General features: G+C 36.9%; 1 protein-coding gene across 13 annotated transcripts in view; it reads left to right on the top strand.

The window, feature by feature from the left end:
- LOC124181014 (glutamate-gated chloride channel) overlaps nt 1-18,511 on the top strand; it is a 101,672-nt gene that overhangs the window by 26,086 nt on the left and 57,075 nt on the right. For 12 of the 13 annotated variants that reach the window (XM_046567106.1, XM_046567105.1, XM_046567104.1 and 9 more), the window contains exon 2: nt 3,369-3,701. The gene's annotated coding sequence lies outside the window, so the exon portion shown is untranslated. Of the gene's footprint in view, nt 1-606; nt 735-834; nt 981-3,368; nt 3,702-18,511 lie in introns of those variants that run through there. The other variant, XM_046567095.1, reaches the window with a different exon arrangement.

The following is an 18,511-nucleotide window of genomic DNA, read 5'->3' as shown; positions in this document are numbered from 1 at the left end:
TTACTCCGCCATGTTACATTGTTTCTCAACCTGCTCTCACTAGTTGTCGCCAATCGACGATCCAGCAATTTGGTTTGTATTCCAAAACAAAATTGATTTTTCATTTACTATGCAATACACTTGCTCTCATTGATCATTAAGCTATCAAACTCAGTATAACCCTCCCTTTCATTGCGTCTCAGAAGCGAGAATTGAGTTCGTAGGAGTCGTCGACTTATGGTAAGGGACTCAACCATCAAATGAACCCCGGCAAGATCGTTCGAGCCTTGGCAAGTAAGTCTCAGGCGTAAGGAAGTCGAGAAACTAGGATGAGGGAGTATAACAAGGCGTTTTCCTCGACTCGCACCGACCCACGGGCTCTGTAATGCGGACAAGTGACTTAGAAACACCAAGCGGACCAAACGTCCGTAGAAGCCTACGAGGGATAAGTCTGCGAGGTGGAAAGGCAGTTTCGGTATCTTTCTGCAGAAGCGCCCTCACGAGCGAGGCGCTGCTGCACCGTACTCGCGCCTGGAAGTAGCGGATCGCGAGCGTCCGTACTGCGCATGCGCGGCGGCGAATTCACGCGCCGAGCGAGGCTGCTCGGGCGGCGCAGTAGCGCGCAGTCCATGGAGACTAGAGTACAGGAGTCCAATCTCTAAGACGGAGAGGCAGAAAAGGCGTACGCGAAACTCCGAGATTTAATAGTGCATGGTTTTATCAACAACGTCGCTCCGGACGTTCTGATCCTATAAGTATAGTGATACAGTGATATAGTGACCAAAATTATAATAATTAGAATAAACGTAAATATGTGCGGTATCATGGAGACTATTATATTTAATATACATATAGCTATCGGTCCAGAGTGACGACAGCGCCGCTGTAGCGGAACCCTTATTTCTCATGATTTCGCGGACACATCTTCAATACAGAGATTGAACTCCTGTACTCTAGTCTCCGTGGCGCAGTCAGTCTGAAAGCGAAGCCCGAATGAAGCGGTGAGTCGGACGCGTTTCGTTGCTGCGAGATAAAAGTAAAGCCAGCCCTCGTGTATGTCACACTAGTGGCGCCCAGACTAATACTTATTCCTGAATGGTTGCGCCATTTTCTGTCAAATCCTATATATATATATATATATATATATGTATGATAACAGATCATGCAGTCCTCAGAAATTCATCTTTATTCTCTGTATGTTGCGAAAAACGCGGAAAAAGTCGATCGATCTAGCCCAAAAATGCTTGTATCGAATTCCAAAAAATTGGACAAAAAGGTAACATAACTGTCAACATTTTCTGAGAATTTGCGATTTTTTAGCTGACAATTACGGCAACGGTAAAACAACGATTAAACATCCCGAAAAACCGATGCTTTTCTTATGGGAAAAAGTGAGGCTTCCTAGGCGTGGGTAAATGTGGCGGGAAAATTTTTTAAAAACTCGGACATTTTTTTTGAATTATTTCGAACCAATTTGGGGGGTAAGACCATTAAAGTTCGATTTTGCCCTTCTTAAGGACAGGTCTAATATGTATATATGTATATGTATGTATATATGACGTCTCAAATCGCTTCCAAGAAATTTTGAAAAAAAAAAATTCCCCAATTTTTTCAGATACCAACTTTAAGCCCTCTCTCTACGAGGCAGGATTTCCCTATTAATACACGTGTTTCGGTCACATTCTTAGAACATATTTCATTGCAAGTAGACTACTCAACTACCAATAAGATCGTAGCACCGCGCGACTAGCGGCTGATTGAGGAAGCGTAGCTGGAGACTGTAAGAGATGCGCCGCCAGAGTTTCCTAACCTGTAAACTATACATAGCCGTGATATTTTCTGCGGAGTTGAGAGATGCGTCAGTTGCGGGGAAGGTGGTACCACCTTACACAGAGGCAAACATGCACGCACGGTACATTCGAAGCATTATCGAAGTACGCCGACGTGAAACGGCCGCTCATCTCATGGACACGAAGGTCTATCACCGACGCGCGCAGGGTGGCGAGGTTATGTAGATGGTGAATACGAAGGAGGGCAGCGGGTCAAGGTCACGCCTGCGACTACGCAACTCGCCCTGCGCCCTCAGTGCGGCCTAATCTAACCTAACCCAACTCAAGTCAACCTAACCTATCCGAGCTCAACCTGACGCGCAACCACCCTTAATCGGACCCAACCCAACCTTATTTGAATCAACCCAGCGGAACCTAATCGAACCCAACCCCACCATGTGCGCGGCATAATGTTGTTCTTTGAACACACGTAGCTACGACCCCTCACCCCCTCTCTTGTAGCGGGACAGAAATTATAGCGACCGGAGATTCCGCCCCAACTCACCCTTCCGCCCTTCCCCCTCCTTCTCGCACCCTGTACTGAAAACAAATTGCCCTGCGGTCGGAATCGCTTTGAATCGCTTCGGGGACGCTGGAATTATTCTTCGATCAACGCGCCGCCATCATGTTGATGCGGCTAATGGACTTACAGGATATACAGTCAAGGCCGAATGCTTGTCAAGATAAATGTAGGACAACGGCAGGTCTTAACAAGTGTAACCAAAGGCATTCGAGTTGGATCTAATTCATAAATGAAATAAAAATATGTCTCCGTGATTTAGAGAAATATTTTGAAACGTTGATTCTTAATTGTTGATATCTTGTTACCAAGAAACGACGGAATGTCACATTATTTTACCGGTTTTTCACCTACAACAAGTCGCTGTATTGATCCCCTGAATAGTTGAAAATCGTTTATTCTTTTCAGATATTTTCATGTATTACGAAGATGTTTTTATAGTCAAAGGTAACTGATTAGATTCAGTAAAACTTTTCAACCATTGCGTTCGTCTTGTTACATTTTCTTTTCAACAATTTTTTGACCTGACTATATATCGCACATTATATTTTCAGTACGATTAGGAGATGCTTAAATATCCTTGTACTGCTCTGTTATGTTTTTTCATGAATATTATCACGTTCCCTTTTTTCTTTTTAAATAAAAAGAGCAAATGCGTCAAATCTCGGAAACTTGATACAACGGGCCGTGATAAGTATGTGCAAGGCTTAAAAAACAATCCAACATATTTTTCCGTATCAATTGCTTCGGTTTTGGATAATTTTACTTATTATTAAATTAAGTGATGTTTAATAATTTCATATAAAAATCAATATTACAGAATACATATACATATATATATAACTCTAGTTCTATTTTCCTCACTTCCGTATTGAAGGTTGCAAAATAATGACAAATGTCAAAAACGCATAGCTTCATGAATAAATGACGGTTTGATATCGAAAAATTGAAATGTAGATACAAATCTGCGTCAATTCTTTAATAAATTAATCAGTGTACTTCAATTGTCTAACGATCTTTCTATATATTATCTGTTTCAGATTAAAGAATAGTAAGATGCATACATTCCACCACAGTGAAGATCGTGAATGGTGAAATCGTGAAGTGTGATTATTATAACACGGGGATAAATTATTAATAGAGTTTTCACAGCAACAGTGTCATAATAAACTAAGTACAATATAACAACAACACCAATAATAATAACAATAAACCAAGTTGCGTAATCAGCAACAGTGAAGAGCTGCTGTTGCAAAACGTCCGAGAGGTGATGATGCAGTCAAACTACTGCTCCAGAAGTTAGAGAATTTTACAGATATTATTATCGGCATCCTGCCTCCTACGCTGCAGCCAGTCACACCCCTAACGCTAAGGTAATCCACCCTATGTACTACATTTATTATTATCATTATCATCGTCATCGTGTACTTAAACGCAGCAACCATGTCTAATCCTGGTTCGAAGTTTTATCACAGCTAAGCCTGAACAAATTGGTTATCTAATTGTCGCTGAATGAAATAATAATATCCGAAGAGATTCCTACTTTTTTTTTTTATGAGTTTTAAATGTCGTTCTCAAACGTGGTAGTTTTTAAAAGTAGCGAATTCTGTTCCCAAATTCTTTAAAAAGGTAAATTTTGCTTCATGTGGAGATACATCCCAAATTTTGTATATTTTCTAAAGGTTACGTCATTAAAGGACCCCGCAGGAACCCTTATGGAAACTGGCTTTCAGTGAAACTCTTTGAAACCACCTGATTCTAGTAGCCTATTGCCAGTAGATCAAAAGTGCCTGATGGCACTATGCCCCAAAAACTCAGGTTCCTACCATTTTCTAGGATCACGTCCTTGGTGTGCAGAGTAATGAATGTTTTCATCCCATACAAAGATCGTGAATAGCAAAGAAGCAATTCAACAGATTCCCTAAACCAGTTCTCATAATCGTGCCCACGACTGCCCCATATCTTTTCCAGCTGGAACTATTTTCAATTCACACCATTGTCCTCCGAAAGGCCCTTGATCCAAGCACATGTTCCTTTTCCAGCAAAAGTTTTCCAAAAATCGTACATAGCTTGCTGGTAGTTTTAAATGTGCCGCGGGATCATGACTCCTTCAGTCGACGATAGGTGGCTACAGTAGCGTATTGTATCATACATGCTGGCTCTGTTGTACATATTAACATTCGAGCGCGCACTAAAAAGAGTACACTTCAACGATGTATACATTGAAAACCTGAGTTTTTGGGGCATAGTGCCTTCAGGCACTTTTGATCTACTGGCAATAGGCTACTAGAATCAGGTGGTTTCAAAGAGTTTCACTGAAAGCCAGTTTCCATAAGGGTTCCTGCGGGGTCCTTTACGTTGCAAATTTCTTAATTCTTTGTAATATTCAATTCTGTCCATTATGAGGTTTTCTTGAACTTCCTACATTTTCTGAAACAAACAGATTGCGAGCTGAAATCTTCTCAGAGTTTTCCAACTACTTTTTAAATTTGCAAAAGTTTTCCAAGTCATGAAAATTGCCAAGATAATGTGTTATGAATTTTCATTAAATATTGCGGATCTTGACCGAATAATTCCAAATGTTCTGATTGCTTTCCAAAATTTATCTCAAAGTTGACTACAGATTCAAAATTTACGGTATTCAAAGTTTGTTGGCTAATGTTTCAAAAACTCTGAAGTTCTCTACACACAAAGTCATCTTTGATTGTTCAAATTTCAGTGAAATTTAAAATTTTGTATAACAAGACCAGGAAATACTCCAATATTAAAAGTATCTCGTTAAAAATACGGTAAAATTATATTCGCAGGCCTAGCATTATCCAAAATCAAATTTTAATTCACGAGTTGAATAATTTTGTGATTTTTGTTCGAATGAAATTGCTCATTTAATAATATCATCATCTACTTATATCTTAACACAGCAAGTAAACACCCAAGGGATATTTTCACCCACTTTTTCCCGCATTTCAGAGTCGATCGTTAAGCGAAGGATTTTTCGCAACCGCGATTTTGTCTTTCACCTTTCTCTTCTGTCATATCCTGCCATTTCCTCCCGTTCTCCTCGCATGCGTGCGCATTTCGCCGCTGTGGAGAATTAACTGGAAAATATTAGCCGAAAGTGGATTCAGGCCTATAATTGAGACTCTGTGCTCGCGTTTATCAAATATGTACAAGACCCTCTCCTTTCTTCGCTCTTCACCGCTCCCCTCGAGCTACCGCTGGATATACTTTTACATACGGTATATACTACATGAGCACAGCGTACATATGTACCATAATATACTGGTGCGCGAGTCAGTTAACAGTTAAATCAGGGCGGATGAACGCGTGAAACTTTAATCATAAATTTGTATTTTACCAGTCGTATTAAAAGTTGTGCCTTCGTATACATATACATATAGGTATATTACATGGTGGAACGTTAAATGTCGCACACCGTGGAAATCTACCTCCGTCGACTCGTAATTTTCCTGAAATTTCATTTCATGCTGCACATGTGCGGCGTGCATAGATTATAAAACACATTCTTCATTCCATTTTGTTCGAATTGCAATTTTGCCCACACATTTTGACGAAGTAAAATAAACAAATGAAATATAGGTAATGAGATATATGTATAACTTGTGCGGTTCGTTTTACGGTCACTTGGATGATGGTTTGAATCTCTTGCGAAAGCCCGTTATGCTCAGTAAAATTGTAACAAGTCGTTGTTGGGATTTTTGATAAATTTCAAAATAGTGTAACATCTTTTTCTATCGTTAAATCGATTCTGAATAAATGTATCTTTATATTGAAGAGGGAAAAAAATGAAAGAATTGAAAATTAAGAAAGAATTTGTGACAAAAATGGTGATTGACTTAGGTTTGTGATAATGACATTTTCGCGTCACTCTTGGGTCAAAAGAAGAGTTTGAGAGATATTGGTCAGGAATTTTTGAATTTTAAAAGACGCTGAATTTGAATTTGATACCAGATATTCAAAATCTAAAATCATAGAATTAATATGACGGGTCGAAATTCAAAAAAAGGAAAGATATCTATAAAAATTAATATCTCGTGGTTTTCGAGGTTACTGATTCAAAAGCAGAAATCATATTTAAAAAATTTTGGATTTTGGTTCGCTTTATTATATTCGATGCATTGCATTTTGAAAATATGAATTTCAAAACCGGATTCACCCAGTTTGAAAACCTTCAGAAACCCAAGTTCAATTACTTTTTCACCCAGCAGTCAACGGTGTCAAAATCATAATATGAAATCTTCGAATCGTAAAATCGAAAAATCCTTTGCTTAAACTGCGAGTCAGGAATATTCGGAATTTCTGCATTCTCCTGAATCAACGTAACGTCATAAATCGCGGTAGTAAAACTTTCAATTTTTAGTCAGCTCATCCCGGAGTATAATATAATTTATTCGGTGGATATATAACAGGCACAAGAATAGATCGCTCTTTCACTCAGCTGGATATTGAGTGGTGTGCGCTCGAGTTTAGATGGCACATAAAAGTCGGTCGATCTTGAGTCAGCCCCGAGTTTCATACGAGTGTTTGCCGTAGAGATATACAAAATAGAGTGAGCGTCCCGCGAACGGCTTTGAAGCAGTTTTCTGAAGGACAGAAAATAATAATTCTCCCGTGATCTCTGTCGCCCTTCCCATCGAGAGGGTGCCACGCCTGCCAACCTATTCCATAGAGTACGTTTACACGGCGCTGTTATTCCAGTTTTATTATTGCCGACGTAGTAATATCAGATTTAAAAATGCGTGTAAATGGCGCATTACACCGGATATAACGGATTTACACGCATTTTTAAACCCGGTATTTCTACGTTGGCCGTAGTAAACCTGGAATATCAGCCGTTGCGTAAGTGTACACCATAGGGATCGTGGCCCTTGCTCCATGGGAAAATGACAGAGCTGACGAGAGAATTATTACGCTTATATAGGAATGCTTACTCTGTATTATACCGGAACAATCTCTTGAAACTCGAAAATTAACTGCGCATGCGCCAAATAATTGAATCTCATTGGTCGGTGAAATTTTCTCGCAGCGATATTATTCTTGTCCGTGATACAGGCCGGCCAACGTACGCAAAATGTGTACGTTTGAATTTTCAAAGAGCAGAAGCATTAAATTCAGACCGTTATTTGAACAATCAACTTTCCGAGCCAATGAAAAATGCTTCCCAAACCTTTCCAAGTCACTACCTCAATTATTTAAGATTCCAACCTCGAAAATTCGTATCAACTACATCGCCGCTAGAAACAGTTTGACAGCTGAAAACTCGGGATGGCCAGCCTGCACGAACAGCCGAAAAAACACGCGCATGCGCGGTTGATTTTCAAGTTTTAAGAGCTTTTCCCGTACATATCTATGGTCTTTGCCTGCCTTCCGAACCATTGCCAGAGATTATTCTAACCTTCGGAGGAAGTTTCACACTAGTCACGATTGTTGTACAGTCTTCAACTGTTTCCATTTTTTACATTAACCAAAAAATATAGCTCTGGTTAAAAAATAATTCCGGTCAAGTTTTATTACTGAAGCCAGAAAATCCAGTGTTTTTTTTTTTTCTTATTACGATCACTCGTACTACATTTTTTTGCTACGATTGTGATAATTTGTCGTCGATGCGACAATAAATTAATCCATAAGTCTCATTTCACTGGAATATGTACAGAACTGAACGAATTGATTTAAAATTGCAATACACCCATCAAAAATGCTCTACTATTCTGAGAAAAAATTGATGCGGTTGAAATTTGTTCTGTTAAATTGAGTGAATATATTTTTCTTTTTGCCACAAAGAAAACTAAATATTCCATCCTACTTATAATGAATAAACGATTTTATTTGAAGAATGTTTTCGTGGTATTAAGTTGATGAAGTAACGCTTTACTTGCATGAAATATATTAATATTTATGCGAACATACCCCGGGCTTTTATAATAGATGGTCTCGGACCATGATTGGCGAGGGTGTAAGCTGCAAGCTTGTGACGTTCTCAACCTTCCTTTAAGTCGTCTGTTAGCGCGCATACAAGGCTGTCATACTCTGCGGCACCATATGATTCACGGATAAATAGTCTACCTGTACAGCCACAATATTTACTATGCAGTGTGCAGTAGTATCTAATCGTAAATTTTACACTCAATTCTATGTTACGAATAATACGATGTTGCATGAATAATTCATGTGCTGGGAAACGTAAACTTATTAGATTCATGTAAACCCATTTTAATCTTGGTCATGAGTAGTATTGGGACTTATAATTCCCATATGTACGTCCAGTACATGTTTCTCTGGGTCTAACCAGGAAATGTATTATTGATAACTGTAATCCCATCATTTCTGTAGTTATGAAACCATATTTGAATCCTCGAGTATAACGACACTCATTTGAAGTAGGATACAATTTCCTAATTACTAATATAAATGAAGTTTTTCTCATTGTTTGTGGTCTATGCTGGACATAAACCTGCAGACTGACAAGTGATTTTTTTACTTCGGGAATTTTGAGCAACATTTTAAAATTGAACAAATATGATACACATATTTTTCAACTAGGGGGTCGAGCATTGTTCGTATATCTGTGAATATTAAGGATTCTTTTTATGTGAATATTAAGGATTCTTTTTACTTCCTCTTCTTCCATTTGAAAGAAATTTATTTCATCTTTCGGTTCATATTATATGCCAATGATTCTTTTTATTCCTCACTTCGTTCTCCCCATCTCTTCATCTGGCTTTACTCTTTACCCTCGGCCTAGTTTCTAGGACTCAAGCTCGCGAGGCTCGACCGAAGATTCCTATACCCCCTGAAGAGGGCTGAGACGTGCCTTGAAAATCTAATATAGGTGTAAGAGGAACAGGCTGAAAGGGCAGTGGCTCGTCGTCGGTTAGACATACATACCCCTCTATTTGGCGTCTCGCATATCAAAAACGCGGTCCCCACCTTCTTTTTCTTGCGCTCACAGAACGAGTCCCATACTAGAGGGTAATTGTAATCCATGAAGTAATATTAGGAGGAGATATATATTTCCCTACTATGTCGGATGGCAAAAGTGGTACAGATTTGCGTAAAAAGTTTGTAGTACCGATAACGCCACTCGCAGCGCTGGTTTCGTTTGTTGCATCGGAAATATGCGTGCGCATCTGCGCGCGCAGAAGCTTGACGTTCTATTAGCGTTGCCGGTGTTGCCAGCCACCAGGCGCAGTGAAACAAACGATACCAGCGCTGCGAACAGCACAATTGGAACTACAAACTTTTGTCTGAATTGTGGTCCACTTTTGTAACCGGGAAGATATATCTCCTCCCTAATATTATTCCCTGTTGCAATTATATGATATGAAAAAAAGTATGGTGAAGATTGATTGGCTTCAATCTCCGTGGAAGAAAATAAATTGTGCTGGATGTAATACTTCTCCGGCAAAATGAGGAACTGGCGTAGTTTTTTATTGAAGTTACGGGCGAAGTGCTCCGAGTTACCAGATCAACGGTTCAATTTATCTCGACGAGATTCTGCATGTTTAGAAAAATCGTAGTAAAGTGAGCAACAAAAGTGCACCAGTCGCCAAAGTAGGAAATTCAGCTATATTTTCTCCCGCGTTTGTTGAAGGATGTATGGGACGTTCGGTCGAAAAACTGTTGAAACAAAGGATCAAATAGTGTCATAGAAAATAATGTAGGTAAATCTGACCGTAAAAAAGCTTGGGTGATACAGGAATAAATTTTATATGAATCCTGCACTAAGAGAAATTTTATTTACAACGATTCAAGTATTTTCTAAATTCCAATAAAATGTGACACTGGTAACTGTTTCGTGTGATTATGGTTGTACATACGGTGTTTTTTGGTTATAGCAAGATTGAATCTATTTTTTGTTTTTAGTTTGATACATTTTTCTCAGTTAAATAAAGTCTTGTCATCAATTTATCGATCAGTAAAATCAAATTATTTTCACAGTTACAAGACAATACAGGACGAGTGACCTTAATCGACAAGAACAGTGAATGAATTCTTTATAAATCGTCTGAGTATAATATTCGATAGCGATAATCTATTTTTATCTACATCAGAACCTTGTAATCTTTAAATTACAACGATCGCACAAATCGGATATCTTTCATCAACTTTACAGTTAAAATTCACAGTTTTGTCATTTTTCTCTGGACTGCGAATATTTTTCTAATTACCGATTTTATTTGATGAGCATCGCTTGAAGTTTTCGAATTTTTTGTCTCGGAAGTTTGTTTTTTGTTTATAAAAATTTTTGATGATCGGCTGATCCTGGGTCGCAAGCATTTTTTAGATCAAGACATCAAAAAAGTCATCGTGGTCATAAAAATCAAGATTCAGGACTAGTATACTTTTGACAATTCGTGTATAAGCTATTTGCGTAACGCAATTTATACGGGGACACGTCTTGTACTGACATGAGGAAATAACTTCTTGAAGAAACAATTTTCCCTTATCCATTCTTTCCCCCTAAAACGATTCGGAGGATTTGGGGATATGAAGCGGCAACATGGAGCAAACCTTTTCAGTCTCTCTGTAACAAGTTTGTAACAAGATAAAATCAATTTTGCTTGCCACTCTGCAAGAAGGAGAAAAAAAAATAAATGAAATCAAGAAATTCTGCATTGCGAGAGATTCTGCAGTAACGGTATTTCACTCCAGCTTCGAGAGATATTCGTAGGATTTTTTCTTTACCTGTCGTCATTCTATGGTTTATTGAAACTTGATAAATAACACGTGAATTTTTTTTAGTACGTATAATCCTTAACCGGCACTTTAATTCTAGGTCTTTCAATTTACTATCCGGTTTCAACAAATTTTATTCAATGTTTCTTTTGGTGTACCGATGGATTTTTAGGATTTTTTGCAAATCAAAATGAATTATTTAAGAAGGAAATATGTTGCTGATAGAAGTAAAGGGAAGAACAATTTTCGAAATTAACAAAAATTCTCTTCAAAGTAATTGAATGTAGAAGTGAAATACCAATCCCTTACAATAGCAAAATTTTTGTGTGCATAAGAAAAAAAACTACCCACGTTTCAGTGGTTAGTTTAGGTATTGTATAAAATTTCTCTAAATATGTTAAAGAAATGACTAGGAAATATTTAAAAAAAAACCACGTGCACACGTGAAATCGATTGAAAAGTTGACGGTAGTAAAAATCTTTTTCCCACACACAATCACAGTGTCCTCGTTTTTATTTTTGCCTCAAGGATAAAGTTACGTGTTATTGTTACCCCTGTCTGCGTTTAACGAGGAAGAAATGAGGAGAAGGAAAAAAAAACGAAATACATATAATATACATAATGCAACGTATGTATGCATGTATTGTACACGTGTATTGACTTGAAAGGACGCTGGTGATTCGGTGACGTAAATAAAAGGAACGATCGAAGCACCTTATAGTATTAAGATTGGGTTACGAAGAAAATGGTCTATACCTTCACATCACATATCGTATATAGCTGTACGTGTATAAATAGATTTATTTACCAAGCACCGACCTGGCCCTTTGTTAGGAGGACAGAAAGTAGGCCACAACGTGACAACCTTTGACCCTCGTCACGGGTTTCGTACACCACATCGATATTTTAAGGGAAAATACGAGCAGCACGAGTTTGAGTCGGGGAATGGTAAAAACGCGCCAATTACTTCTGCACGGAACGGATCCTTATTTTTTTTCGTTTTTATAAATAAAAATAAATCCACATGGAAATTGAATTTGACGTAAGGTAGGAGGAAAAATTCTTTGGCTAAAAGAATTCTGACCACCGTTGCAACCTTAGCATGGAGTTGATTAGCAGTAATTGTGCAAAAGTAAGTTCAAACTGTTTATAATTCAGATAAAATCACGAAAAACGTGTGCATGTATGAATATTCATTACAAATTGTGGTAATATTCAGTAGTGCTGTAATAAAATTTGTTTTACAATCCATAAAGCAATAGTAGTTGTTGAGTATAAATTCAATAAAATTGAAGAAGAAAAAAAGAAAAAACAGAAAACCATGCCTGAAAAGAATTTTATTCGATTCGCAAAACTGATTGTAGGCTACAGCATATTTATTTTCAAAATTCAACAGTCCATTTTCACATTTTATAAGCAGCTTACTTCTTGTAATAGCCACAAAAAAATGACATCCAAAATATCACATAGAATAGTAACGAAAACCGCGAAAAGGTTCTCGACTTTTCCATCACAGTCTACCCCGTTTATTGACGTGTCAGTCTGAGAATTTTACTCGCTAATACTTTCATTAATTGTTATGTCCATAATACCAACTACGGTGTGATTAAATATTTCAGTAAATTCCAAAAAAAAAAAAAAAAATACAAAGCAAAACAGAAACAAGAATCATTAAAAAGGTCTTTTGTTCGTAATCATTCAGTTTAACTCGAGAATAATATCTTACCAAATGGAATTACATAGATGCATTTCCTTCAACAAATTGGTCTGACTAGGGTGAACGGTGTTATAATTAAATATTGCTTAATGAAATCACGTCTCCATGAATAAGTTTTTCTCTTTAGTGTAAACAATCGAAATTGGACACTTGAATTTTATTCATGATTGAATGGGTTAGAAAGGGGATGAAAGGGGAAGCAAAATGTACAAGGATCGAAGAGTTGCCGCGTTAGGTGGCGTCGAGATGTCTGGCGTCTTGATTCCGGTCTCCACGTGTCTCTCTGCTGGGCGTTGTAGGCTTGCATGGGAACGCCGTTTGACTCGTACGGAAATTTTCCTCTTTCGAACCTCTTCCTTCTTTCAAGCTGTTTTCTACTTTTTCGACGATATACGTATACAATTTAAGCTCATTATGTACGATGTATATTTTCGATAACTTTGTAAGCATTATTAAATTAGGTAGCCGTAACCTGGAAATCTAATACGGCGCAATTTGGTACGCTACTGTTTACCCAGCTTGCAACGCGATTTGCGCAATATTTACCTACCTCTATTCCGACTGTATGTACGCGAAAGCTGAGGTAACTAATTCCAGCCAAATTTTACCGCGTTACTCTGTAAGCCACTCGATTAGCGACCAAGCTCTATTGTCTTGGTGTGCTTAAATGCGAGCTTCCTTAGTAACTTTGCGGTAAGACATGTCCGACTGAACTAGGACTTTGCCTAACCGTAGACTGTATACCTTATACACATTTTTCCTCACTTCGAAGAGTCAGTTTCTTGAATCTAACGACACCGCATTGAAAGGAAAAGAAATGCAAGTCATTGTGTAAATTCGAATCCAGGAGGGTCCAATTGTCAAACATTTTTCTCTACAATTTGTTTGACGTCAGAATCATGTTTTTTGTTCGGTATTGATGAATTAGAGCGGCTCGATCCATTTCTGAAATGACCTCATACTAGTCGTTAAAAATTAACTTTCGATGTTATGAATAAATTTCTTTAGTAATGTGTGATTATATGCAACGTTGTTGATGGCAACCGAAGTAGTAAGGAAGAAGATCATATCATGGAATTTGTAGAGAATGACTTTCCTGTGATAGCAAAGAAAACAAGAAAATGTTGAGCTTTTCTTGTTGAAAAAAAAAATCAAGGATGACGTGACTGCTGTGAAAATTGTTATTTATCATCCGGCTTTCTTTGCAGTAATCAATTAATCGTACTGTAAATAGATGTGAGGCTTAATTATTTTTAACACTTATCTCGATACGCGAATATTTATTTTAACCTATCATTATTAGTAGCGACTGATTTTTATGCAATAAAAGAAAGAAAAAAATCAAACATGTCGATACCATTTTGGTGTACGAAGTAGAAAAATAAATTGTTAGGCAAGATCAGACTAAAGCCACATACTTGAATGACGTTATATTGAGTACAAAGTGCAGGGTTTATTTTGATTCATTTGATGATTTTTTCTTTCCAGAGTTAATCATGAGCAAATTAACGCTGCTGAACTCAAAAATTTCAGAACATAATTGAAGGTTTTTCGCCATGAATTTAAATGGCGCAGAATGGCTCTCAGTGAGCAACAGCACTTGGAAACAATATTACGGCCTGAGCAAAATCGCAAGCGTGTGATCAATGGCCGCCATATTGAAATTGCAAGTGTTGACATTAGCTTGAAGAAAACTCCTGACCAAAAACTTGATGTCGTAGTGGAGAGGTAATTTAGCATTGAAAATTAGTAATTCAGAGTTCGGTGTATCATTGAACCTCTTCGATTATTTAGTACTTGATTATCAATCAAGGGCGAAATAATGATGGGCAACGCATTGAGTAGACTTAACGAACCTACCGTAATGAGGCAATGAGCAAGTGAGAATGGGCCAGCCAGCCACGTGATATTAGCGTTCCATGCCGCAACGCCTTGTATTGATCGAGCTACCATCAGCTGTAGTCGTCGCTCTGACTCTTCGTTTGGTACTTCATATGAATTCGCATACATATGTGCGTTATTTTGCATGTATATAACATGCTTACATAGCTATTTTGTCGATATATCTTATCTACAATTTAACATGAAGAAAATACGCCTGCGTGTATGCAATTTAGTGTACGTCTTACAGAAATCCGCCTGCATGTATGCAATTCGCTGTAAACTTTACAAACTCCGCCTGCATTTATGCAATTCAGCTTACATATTATCGATCGACATTTGTCCGTGAAAGTTGACGATCGGAGAGAGTGACGAGTCGACAGATGATCGTAAGCAATCGGACAAAAGCCGTTCGGTGAAATTTACTCTCAGTTACCAAAATGCAGGTGGATTTCGATCAAATGTACTGTTGTATTTCATAAATGTACGTGGATTTACCCTGGATAGAATTATCCGTGGAAAGCATTTTCTTTAAACGACCCGGTGTGTATGTACACAAGTGTAAATCATACAAGAACGTGCGAGCCTGGAGATACAAAAATTCTTGCGCAATCGCAGTATATCTATGGTTATTATCATTATTATTGCACACACACAGGTATGACGCTTCACTTATTAACCGAAGTTACTTCTTTCCTGGTAGCTTTTAATGTTTTTGAACTAAATTGCCCAGATTGCATCTCTTGAACAACAGTCGAGATAACAATCGGCGTTTTTTACCGCGGATTTTAAAGCTCAAACGTTTCTGTGGTTTGCGTTTTTTTCTACGAACCGTTTTCTAAAACAAGTTTGAATACAATAGCTGACTAATTCACATTTCTGTGAGATTTTTCCAACGTAATTTCATGCACTATTTTTTTTTCCATGTTTGCGGTACGATTTTTTCTTTCATATTCTCTCTATCAACTTTTTTTCTGTAAAGGCTTGTAAACTTACGCAGCGTTCTTCCTGAACGTAACAGAGCCACTGTATTTTGCTGCTTCATCGTGGAAATGTAACAAGTAAAATCTAGAATTACTGTAAATTTCAATGGACTGACACAGAAGAGTTCGCCAAATTAACGTGTTTCGACTTGACCAGTTTTTTTCTTTTACATCATTGTGATTTTACGTTTATTCCATTTATTTTAGTATTTTTTAATTCAGGTTAGGTTTGCAAAAAAAGATCAACGGTTTGGGGACAACAATCGAACCTACCTCGAATATTGAAGATAAAAAACCACAGATCGTAATAAATTTGAACTAATTATAAAACTGCTTCAAACATTCAAATAAATAATGGATAATCCTAGTGTAACGGACCAAAAAATAGTTAATTTGGTAAGTTTTTTTCTGCGAATTAAAATACGCTAATCTGTCTGATTTTTTTAATGTCAAATCGAAGCACTCACGAAGAACATAAAAAAAAACACACACACACACTGATCAGCGTATTTTAATAATCTATAAATAAAAAAACAGTAGCAAAAATCAGCTATATTTCGACCCGTTACATTAGGATGATCGCTCAATAGTTTCCGTGATTTACGATGACTTATCGTTAAATTAGGCCATTAAATTTTTCCGGTAACTTTGTATCTTTTTCAGTTTCCGAGAAGCATTATTAACGATTATTGCTGTTGTCATTTGTTTTATTTCGTTCGATTTCGTGATGAATTCCGGTTAAGTCTCTGCACCGATTTAAGACGATAAGCCGCGCTGCCACTTATTGCTGTATCTCGGGTATCGCAATCCTCTTATGCAAAAGTGCATCTGCACCTTTGCAAGCACTCGAGCCTATTTAGAGCCATTTAAGGTTTCCCGGCCGGCTCAAGGAAAACGCTTGGGGATATTTTACGAGTAACGAGGCACGAGTCTTGCTTCGTGTCGTATTTCCAAGCCGTTGTAGAGCTTGCGGCGTCTGCTTACTTCGGATTCACCGATGTCACGTATTAAGCTGCTCACGCCTCTCACCGAAATCCGCTTAGAATAAAGGCATCATGTTTTTGTTTTAGCATTTACGGAACAAATTTTTGTGCAGTTTTTTTTGCACTCTTTATATAGTAAAATTTCTTCATTGTCGCAAGCTTGTTTTTTATTTGCGAGAAAGAACTCCATTGGTTTTCAAATCTAGTGAAATTTATTCGCAAGCTTATATTTGGATGATAATAATTTTTTTCTGGTGTAGACAACGATCGATTCGGCTCAGTTGGTTGTGTGGTTTTTTATGGTGCATTCTACGCTCCAATTCAATAAATTCAAATTCAAGCCCGTGAACAATGATAAATTTTATCCGTGTTATTCATGTTACTTTTCCAATTCGAATATCAGCTTTGATTGTTCTTTTTTCTATTTTATTTTTTTCCGGAACCGTTATTTTTTATGAATGTCTTCAGCTTATACGTTCATTTGATTTGAAAGAAAAATCAGTGAACAAGTAATCCCAGAAATTTTGCAGTCTTATTGGATAATGATTATTTTTACCCATTTTCAAGAGTAAAAGTAATTTCCAAGCAGTTCTGAGCTTTAGTTTCGGCAAACGTATAACAACAACGATATTTTGTACTAAAGAACTGTTGATAAATAGTGTTATTTTTGTTTTATTAAATCGGTTTAGGAGAGAATTTTTTTTTTATTAAACATTTAAAGTTTTAAATTGAATATTATTTTCAATTCAATATTCAATTTTGTCACTTCCCAATTCGATTCCATTTATCAAACAGTTTTCTTTGCGTAATTCTAGTTACTTGTGTATTTTTTTTACAAAAAATAGTTTTTTTCCGACTGAAGTTGTAATTAAAAACGGTAAATGAGTAAAGTCTTCGTAAATTAAGATCGACTGCTCATAAAAATAAGATTTTTTCACATCAGGTGTCAGTTTTGTCAAATAATTTTTTTTCGCATTGAAATTGATCTACTTAAACAGTTAATTGTTCCCCCTTCAAGATCGATTTTGTATCTATTGATTTGTTCCTTTTAAAAATCAATTGTCTTCATCCTGTTACAATGGAATGTTTACTATACATTGATTTTCTCGACAAATCAAACTGTTAGATCAAATTATAGATGGTAAGCCTGACGGGGAATTTACATAATGGGGTTTGACCGACGAGGCTTGAAATAGAATAATAAATGTGCCAAATGGACTTTTTAACTCAGATTAATTCTTTGTGTTCGGAATACTTGGCCTAAAGCGGATCGATCGCGTTTTGATTACCCCTGAGATTAATTGGATTGCCACATCAAAATGTATTTTTCTACTGAAATAATTTTACACTCATTGTCTATGTAAAATTAAACATCGAGTTGAATCTGAACGGTTTCGATTTTTCATTAGTGAAAATCTAGAAGAAAATGTTTTGCATTTACATATTAGAAAAAAAAATTAAGCTGGTCGTATTTCTTTATTACGATCTATTGCATTGAAAATATCAAATATAGGAGTTAAAGTTACTATTTCTCGGCTAAACTTTTAAAATAAATTTGTTTTACACAATGCTTATCGTAATAATATTGCGATAATTTTATTTTTCACTGTTTCATGCTCTAATCTAAGATCTACAGATTCCCAGAAAAAATTAAAGTGGCGTTGTTTTTTAATCAAGAGCAATTAGAAACATAATTTTTAGAGATCACGTTTGTGTTTCTGCGACCGAAACAGTAGCTGTCAAAATTTATTCTGTATTTACACGAGTTGATTATTCAGGACGATTTTTGTTTTAGTTGAAACTTGAAATTTTTCTTCATTACGTCTGACGAAATCCCATAATTGTCGTAAAAGTTAACATAATCTCTAAAGTTTTAAATTACTCTTTAACTCAGCTCCTTATTGAAATGATAGACATTTTCT

Source organism: Neodiprion fabricii, chromosome 4, assembly GCF_021155785.1.
Source record: "Neodiprion fabricii isolate iyNeoFabr1 chromosome 4, iyNeoFabr1.1, whole genome shotgun sequence".
NCBI lineage: Eukaryota > Metazoa > Arthropoda > Insecta > Hymenoptera > Diprionidae > Neodiprion > Neodiprion fabricii.
Note: the sequence above shows the minus strand (reverse complement) of the source record. Positions and strands in the feature narration are given on the sequence as shown.